General features: G+C 44.7%; 1 protein-coding gene across 1 annotated transcript in view; it reads right to left on the bottom strand.

Moving 5' to 3' along the window:
- The window catches only part of iglon5 (IgLON family member 5), a 225,374-nt gene that overhangs the window by 40,956 nt on the left and 175,721 nt on the right, over positions 1 to 8,697 (bottom strand). The gene's annotated exons all lie outside the window — the stretch shown is intronic.

An 8,697-nucleotide genomic window follows, 5' to 3' on the forward strand; every position in this document is an offset into this window, starting at 1 on the left:
CATGAGTCAAGGAAAGCGCGAATGAAGTAGCCACTTCTAAATGGGACCCACTACACAGTAGCTTAATGTGTTTTGCTAAAGCAGCCATAATGAAATGAAGGTGTCATTGTTTGGATACTTCACACACCGCGTGCTTTTTAATTTCACAGACTACAACTACCAAGCTGTAATCAAAGCACATCGATTCCCCTCTCACACCCTGCACGCACTTAAAACAAAATAAACAGGCGTCTCAGTCTCACGCATGTATAGGCAAAACTGTATCAGACCCGGTTGTAACGTTGGTAAATCTTCCATTGCACAGAATGATTTTGTAGCCGCGTGCAATAAATGACAGTCGAAAGATACAAACAGTGCTGCTATCAATTTGCTTGGTATAACCGCATTTATAGTTTTCTACAAATGCAATCAATCAAATGCCTCCATCACTCAACCAACGCTAACGGTAACATTACCTAGGTCCTTATTGATATTACAAGATTAACGTTACCTGCAGTAAAACCAAGCATGTCCGAAAACATCCTTAGATTTATTTCGGCTTCAAGAAGAAATGGGAATTACACTTCATGTGAACATCGTCCTATCCTTATTAGATGTTAAGCTGCGGTAAATTACAGTCCTTGTATGAAGCGTCCATTGTTTTTCAACCCACTTTTAACTTCCAACAAAATTACGTCTCACTGCAACGATCGCCATCTAGTGGACAAACGACTACTTCTAGCCAATACTGAAAATGCAGCCATGATGATGATGATGAATATTTATTTTGGCTTTCTTTTAATCCTACTGATTTTCATTTTTTACCGGGGGCAAATCACAAATGAGTGATTATGAGCCAGGTTGATGTGGGCCCTTGAGACCAACATACCATAAAAGATTCACAGAGAACTGTGTCTGCCCTACCCTCCTTTTCGGGGGTCCAGTCCAGCGGGGGCTGCAGATGAAAACGAAAAATGGCGGTTCCATGCTATCCATGCCAGGGGTACATGCTCACCAAGTTTTGTGTACCCGGTCTTTCAGTGTCCGGGAATCCTTGTTGGTGTCGTCACTAAATGTACACATAAATTATTTTATTGTAAGGCCCCCATGAACGAAAGTACACAAAACTTGGCATGCATTCAGAGGGTGTCATAATGATCCTACTCTTTTAATTTCGTGCAGTTTTGACCTTGTCAGCCAGAGATATTGAGATGAAAACACCTCATTTTTTGCTTTTAATTTTTAACTAGGTGGCGCTATACATGAAATAAGTGGTAATGGGATGGGTTGACATGCCCCTTAAGACCAACATACAAAAAAAAAGGTGGACCTCCTAGGCCCTACGGTTCTCGAGATATTCACAGAAAACTGTCTCCGACCTACAGGCCAGTTGGTGTATAGTAACATAAATTAATTTATTGTGTGGCCCCCATGAACGGAATTCCACAAAACTTGGCGTGCATACATAGGGTGTCATAATGATCCTACACTTCCAATTTTGTGCAGTTTTGACTATGTTAGGTCACAGATACCTTCAATTACACCACCTCATTTTTACTTTTTTGTGTTTAACTAGGTGGCGCTATACATGAAATGAGTGGTTATGGAATGGGTTGACATGGCCCCTTGAGATCAACATACAAAAAAAAATGGTCCTCCTAAACCCTACGGTTTTCGAGATATTCACAGAAAACTGTGTCTGCCCTACCCTCCTTTCGGGGGTCCAATTCAGCGGAGGGGCTACAGATCAAAACGAAAAACGATGGTTCCATGCTATCCATGTGGGGTTACATGTCCACCAAGTTTCGTGTACCCCGGTCTTTCAGTGTCCCGGGAATCATTGACGGAAATTTGGGCATGCGAAAAAGAAAAAAAAAAAAAAAAAAAAAAAAAAAAAAATCTGACTAAACCTATATGACCGCCCGCCACGCGGCGGTCATAATAATAGATCAGGGGTCTCCAACCTTTTTTGGAATGAGGGCTACCTGAAGACCCAAATCATATGGAGGGCTACTCATTTGAAACAAACATACCCTCACCCCTTTTTTGCAAGGGCAGTCCTCCTAAATAATAGGCCTATGTGATTTTTACTTTTAAATGATCAATATTGTGCAGGCCTATACGTCTTTATATATTAAGCAACTGTATTTTCAAATTTAATATCAATAACCTATGCAGCACTACCAACATTTTTGTTCAGTTTGTTCATTTTCAAAGTTTGCATGGAGAATCTAATCTATTTTTTTTTTTACAAAAAAAAAATCTTTTTATGCAATTAATAATTTGGGTTACAATGTGTACCCAATTTATACCCACCCACCATTATGAATTCAGGGGTTGTTTAAGTTCTGATTTCAGTGGACAATTCGGTTTTAACATTTCAATAGTAATCGCCCACACCACCCTAACATATGAAAACTCCTTTTTAAGTTATTGCACACCTGAAATGATCCATGATCTGACAAAAAAGGGTAATGCAGTCCAGCTCAGTCATGCATGCTATAACATTTTCAGCGCTATTATACGGCAGTTGCCTATGGAGGAGAAAAGGCCTGTGAGCTAAAGCAATTGTTTTTCAGTCCTTGTACAATCATCCAAGAACCGTATTTGACGAACATGGAATGGCCACAGAACTTTTGCAAAGATATGCTTCCACTGGCTACACCAGACAAGCAAGTTTTTTCCCCCTTTACTGTCTATGCGTCGCGAGCAGCGTGTATGCGCTCGCTTCCGTTGTTGTTTAAAGATGGAACGGATTTGGAGCCAAAGGCTAAAATTTAACGCCTTCTACAATTTGTAAGGTATCACCAATATCAATTTAATGTTACAGATGTATGGCTACATACATTCTTAAAATGGTTCTGGTCTAGACTTAAATATCTATTGAAAACCTCACAATGGAGCGTGTTTTAGAGCGTGATCTGCAGGCGACCTGTTGGCTATTTTTAGAAAGTGCGCTGGGGGCGCCTCATAGCCGTCCCGCGGGCTACCTGGTACCCGCGGGCACCGTGTTGGAGACCACTGGCCTAGATATTCCAATATATTCGAATACATGTGTTTATTTTAGAGGGCCCTGCTGAAAAAAACAGCTAGAAACCAGCTTATGCTGGTAGCTGGTTTTAGCTGGTCTTTGCTGGTTTTCTTCCAGCTCTTGCTGGTCTTTGCTGGTGTAGCTGGTTAGGCCACCAGCTGGACATGCTGGCGTGACCATCTGAGGAAGCTGGTCATGCTGGTGTGACCAGCCTGTCTTGTAGGATACAGCTGGTGCAAGATGGTCATGCTGGTGACCAGCCTGTCAAGCTGGTCATGCTGATTTGCTAGAATGACCAACATAAGCTGGCATGGCCAGTTAAACCAGCACTATAGACCAGCAACACCAGCTAAAATGACCAGCTTGAGGTGGTACGACAAGCAAAACCAGCTGAATTACCATCATAAGCTAGGAAAACCAGTTGAAGGTATGTTTTCGCAAGAGTTTTGCTGGTCTAGCAGGACAACCATCATAGGGTGGTCATACAAGCTGGTTATCAAGCTGGTCAACCAGCAAACCACCTTTAGCTGGTCAGGCTGTTTTTTTCAGCAGGGGGATATTGAACGTCATTTTTGAACAATTTTGACAGCCCTAGTCCACTCTAGGCTCATGTCGTCTATTAACACCTTCCACCTAACCCGGTGAGGTGGGGTCGCTATATGCGTGAAATAGCACCACTGAGTAGCCTAAGCGAAATAGCCTTAAAATCGTTTGGGTGTTGTGTGCCTTCTGGTTTCTCCACCTACTGGTTTCCTTTTGGCGTGCATGCGCTGCAGCAGTTGTCAGACATTCACAAACAAGTTGTTTTAGGCGGTTTGAAATTAAACATTTCATGCGCCATGGCCGGCCACTTTCGGACAAAAGACATGTAAAAATATATGTTTTGAAAACTAGCATTAAACCGGATTCGATCCTGCAAAAGCAACACATGCATGACTCTCTCCATCCTGATTCCCTACTCTTTGAGCCAACTAATATTTCGGCGAATCAATTAACTATTGTAGGCTACCATTAATTAATAACGTCCCTGCTGAAAAAAACAGCTAGAAACCAGCTTATGCTGGTAGCTGGTTTTAGCTGGTCTTTGCTGGTTTTCTTCCAGCTCTTGCTGGTCTTTGCTGGTGTAGCTGGTTGGGCCACCAGCTGGATATGCTGGCGTGACCATCTGAGGAAGCTGGTCATGCTGGTTTGACCAGCCTGTCTTGTGGGATACAGCTGGTGCAAGATGGTCATGCTGGTGACCAGCCTGCCAAGCTTGACATTGTTGGTGTAAGATGGTCATGCTGGTTTGACCAACATAAGCTGGCACGGCCAGTTAAATCAGCAGTGTAGACCAGCAACACCAGCGAAAATGACCGCTTTGAGGTGGTGCGACAAGCAAAATCAGCTGAATTACCATCGTTAGGTGGGTAAACCAGCTGAAGGTATGTTTTCGCAAGAGATTTGCTGGTCTAGCTGGTCAACCATCATAGGGTGGTCAAACAAGCTGGTCAACAAGCTGGTCAACCAGCAAACCACCTTTAGCTGGTCAGGCTGGTTTTTCAGCAGACATTCCACAAACAAGCTGTTTTAGGCTTGCCTAAGTCGCCATACACGCCTCTGGCGAGCCGGCCACCGGACAAAAGACATGTAAAAAATATATGTTTTGAAATCAGCATTAAACCGGATCTGATCCGCAAAGCAACATGCATGACTTTCCATCCTGATTCCCTACTCTTTGAGCCAACTAATATGTTACGCTGACCAATTAACTATTGTAGGCTACCATTAATTAATAACGCCCCTGCTGAAAAAAAGCTAGAAACCAGCAGCTAGAAACCAGCTTATGCTGGTAGCTGGTTTTAGCTGGTCTTTGCTGGTTTTCTTCCAGCCCTTGCTGGTGACCATCTGAGGAAGCTGGTCATGCTGGTTTGACCAGCCTGTCTTGTGGGATACAGCTGGTGCAAGATGGTCATGCTGGTGACCAGCCTGCCAAGCTTGACATTGTTGGTGTAAGATGGTCATGCTGGTTTGACCAACATAAGCTGGCACGGCCAGTTAAATCAGCAGTGTAGACCAGCAACACCAGCGAAAATGACCGGCTTGAGGTGGTACGACAAGCAAAATCAGCTGAATTACCATCGTTAGGTGGGTAAACCAGCTGAAGGTATGTTTTCGCAAGAGATTTGCTGGTCTAGCTGGTCAACCATCATAGGGTGGTCAAACAAGCTGGTCAACAAGCTGGTCAACCAGCAAACCACCTTTAGCTGGTCAGGCTGGTTTTTTCAGTAGGGGTAGGCAACACCCAGGTAACATGTTGTCCAGGCTATCTGAAACAAGGGGTTGCCGCTCATCTACAACAACTGGTTACCTTGGGCTGCTGCACTGTGCACAGTAGGCCTATGCTACTCTTTGTGGTTGATCAACTAAAAATAAAAGATGTATTTGGTGATGACGTTATTGTAGGCCTAGTAGACCTAAATTCTGAGAAATTAAATGGTACGAAAACAATCTACATAGCGCACCAGACCGCTGGATGTCTTCAAGGGTTGAATGAAGGGAGTTTGCAAAATGAGTGTATTTTCTAGTCAATAAACATTTTTAATTTTCGAATGTCTTTGTCAGGGGAACATCTGACTTTTAAAAACCATAGGCCTGGTAGTCGCTCAGACAAGGAGTTATAAGATAAAGACAATACCATTTGTGTCACCTACTGCAGTTCAGTGAATTAGCAAGATACCATCAGAAGGCAACAATCATAAAGCACAGTGCGCGCGCGCTCTCTCCCCTGCACATAAAGCTGTCTGCATCCACGGTATCGGCGCCTATGACAAGCGATCTCAAGGGTTGCATCCACTACAAACAAACATGCAATGTGAACGTCTGGGATTGGGAAGAGCACTAAATGCTCTTCTGAATAAGCACGAAGTCAAACCTTTAAATTAAAAAACCTTTAATAATCAAAGAAATAAACGCTAATGAAGTAAACTTGTGACCATCAAAAATCGTCTATCGCCTGTAACTCCGATAACAGGACGATAACAGGAAGGCATTTGGCTGAGCAACGGAGGTTAATATGCTCTATATTTTGTCCAAATGATGTCTATCATCGTTGCACCTCGAGAAAACTAGAATGTTTAATTTGTCCCATGCTTTCTTCTGCACGGTTGCAAACGGGATTCACTCTCGCCGTTAACTAAATATTTCTTTATTAGGGCAGGGCAGGCATATTTCTGGCTATTAAATTATTTCTAAACCAGTCTGCTAAAGTCTGTAGTGAAGTCTGTGTAGGGTTTCCCAGCTCCATTTCTTTTTACGAGACACCCTGCTCACTTGAGACCTCTGCCGGTTTTTGCAGCGTCGTTGCAGCGTCACTGGAAAAAAAAAAAAAAAATACAAATTAAAGTCGTGGTGATGCCGCTGTGATCCCGCGGCGCTGACCGCGGGAAGCTGGCCAAGTCGAAGCACTGCCCACTGTAGGTGTATCTAAATGAGCTATGTACCTAAAATGACATTTTACCGTGACTCGAAGAGCTGTAAACAGTGTTGTAAGGCTGCGAGTAGACATCCGCTTGGAGCTCTAGTGGAATTTTCCTTTCATGACGAGAATTCTCGGTCTAACCGTTCATGTGCCGTTGAAACGGCGTAAACAGGCGACCCATCAGGCCAGCACTATAACTCCGAGCGTGGTAAACAAAATCGGATATTTCAGGCAGTAAATGCTCCCGTTAAGAACCAAACCAGATTTTGTTTAAATCTACACACCTATGCCTACTGAAAAATGTAAGGTTCATTTAGCAAATGTTATTTTGAAGTGTTAAAAAACATCGTTGTTTTAGAATTTTACGAACAAAAGTGGTGATAATTGGGGGTGTTATGATAGTGCCCTCAGGAACAGACCGCGGCTCTACAGGGCCGTTTGCTTGACCACTCCGCAGGGCTGTTTGCTTGACCACTCCGCAGGGCTGGCTGCTTGACCACTCTGCAGGGCTGGTTGCGACAAGAGAAAAGAAAAGCTCTCTCTCTCACACACACGTACAAGCCTCTGCAAATAACGCTGCTCGCAGGCCTAGAACTAGAGCTAGAACTCTAGAACTCTAGAATTCTCCAGAAGGACACTAAACGCAAAACAAGCAGAGTGGGTCCCTGAGTCAGCATGCCAGCCTCCCGCTGTGTGTGTGTGTGTGTGTGTGTGTGTGTGTGCATCCGTGTGTGTGTGTGTGTGTGCGCGCGCGTGTGTGTGTGTGTGTGTGTGTGCGTGCGGTGTGTGTGTGTGTGTGTGTGTGTGTGTTTGATTAGTAAACTCAGGTGTGGTGAGGATCGGGGTGCTGGAGCTGAATCCAGCTGGAACGTCTCCTCCACCCTTCGAAGAAAAGACAAGGATTGGCCGGCACAAAAAACAAAAAAAACAAGGACGAACGGGCAGGTAGTTGCTCTGCTGAGCACAAGAAAATGTCCAAAAGCACACACACACACACACATACACACACACACACACACTCACTCACACACACACACACACACACACATATATATATGCATATGGATGTATGAGCAGGCCTCTGGACGCTGTACGGTCTGTACGGTCTGCCTAGAAATTATGTATTGATAACACTCATTTTAGAGACAAGGCAAAGGCCTTGCTCAGAGGAAACGCGAGAAAAAAAATTGAAGAAAGAAAAAAATTGAACCTGCACCAGCACCGCCATAATCAGTCAGCTCAGAGGGCCCTTGCACCAGCACCGCCATAATCAGTCAGCTCAGAGGGCCCCTGCACCAGCACCGCCATAATCAGTCAGCTCAGAGGGCCCCTGCACCGTGCGCTTTGCTGAGGGGACAGAATTTAGCTCTGTGTGTGTGAGTGTGTGCTGCTGTGTGTTTAGTGTGTGCTGCTGTGTGTGTGTGCTGCTGTGTGTTTAGTGTTTAGTGTGTGCTGCTGTGTGTTTAGTGTTTAGTGTGTGCTGCTGTGTGTTTAGTGTGTGCTGCTGTGTGTGTGTGCTGCTGTGTGTTTAGTGTTTAGTGTATGCTGCTGTGTGTGTGTGTGTGCTGCTGTGTGTTAGTGGAACAAACAACCTCTGGGAGGCGTCCAACGAAGGACACCAACTTAACTTCACAAAGACATGGATCTCAGTCTCTCATGGGGCGGCCTTCTCTTCTGCACAGGGCTACAGGGACGGAGCTCAGCACCTTCTCCTCTGCACAGGGCTACAGGGACGGAGCTCAGCACTGAAGGGCCACGCTGGGCCAAACGGGGACTTTAGAGCCCCACCTCTGTCTCACCACAAATGATCAAACATGAGCCCAAAATTGAGGCACCGAGACCATCCGTCCAGATGAATTCAGGAGCCGTTGACATGAAAGAGCTTTTTAATGAAAATGACTTCTACTATTAGGTGTTTCAATCCCTCAAAAAGCGTAATGAATGTGATTCACTTTTTTTTGGGAGTCCGACTGACAGAACAGTATAAATAGCACTCTAATGACAAACATGATTATTAGTGCCACAGCGAAAGGCTGCTGTTGATGATGCTGACAGCCGCGATGATGACAGATGCTGATGATTATCACAGCGCTTGTGTCAGTAATTACGTGTAATGTGACAGCGCAGAGACGGGCGCACATTGGCCCTCGCCTGAGGGGACTTCAGTGTCTCGGAGCGAAAATCTTTGGTGAGAGCGGGAAAGAAAACTCACTCGTTCAGAGAGTGC

This window comes from Alosa alosa, chromosome 13 (genome assembly GCF_017589495.1).
Source record: "Alosa alosa isolate M-15738 ecotype Scorff River chromosome 13, AALO_Geno_1.1, whole genome shotgun sequence".
In the NCBI taxonomy this organism is placed as follows: Eukaryota; Metazoa; Chordata; class Actinopteri; order Clupeiformes; family Clupeidae; genus Alosa; species Alosa alosa.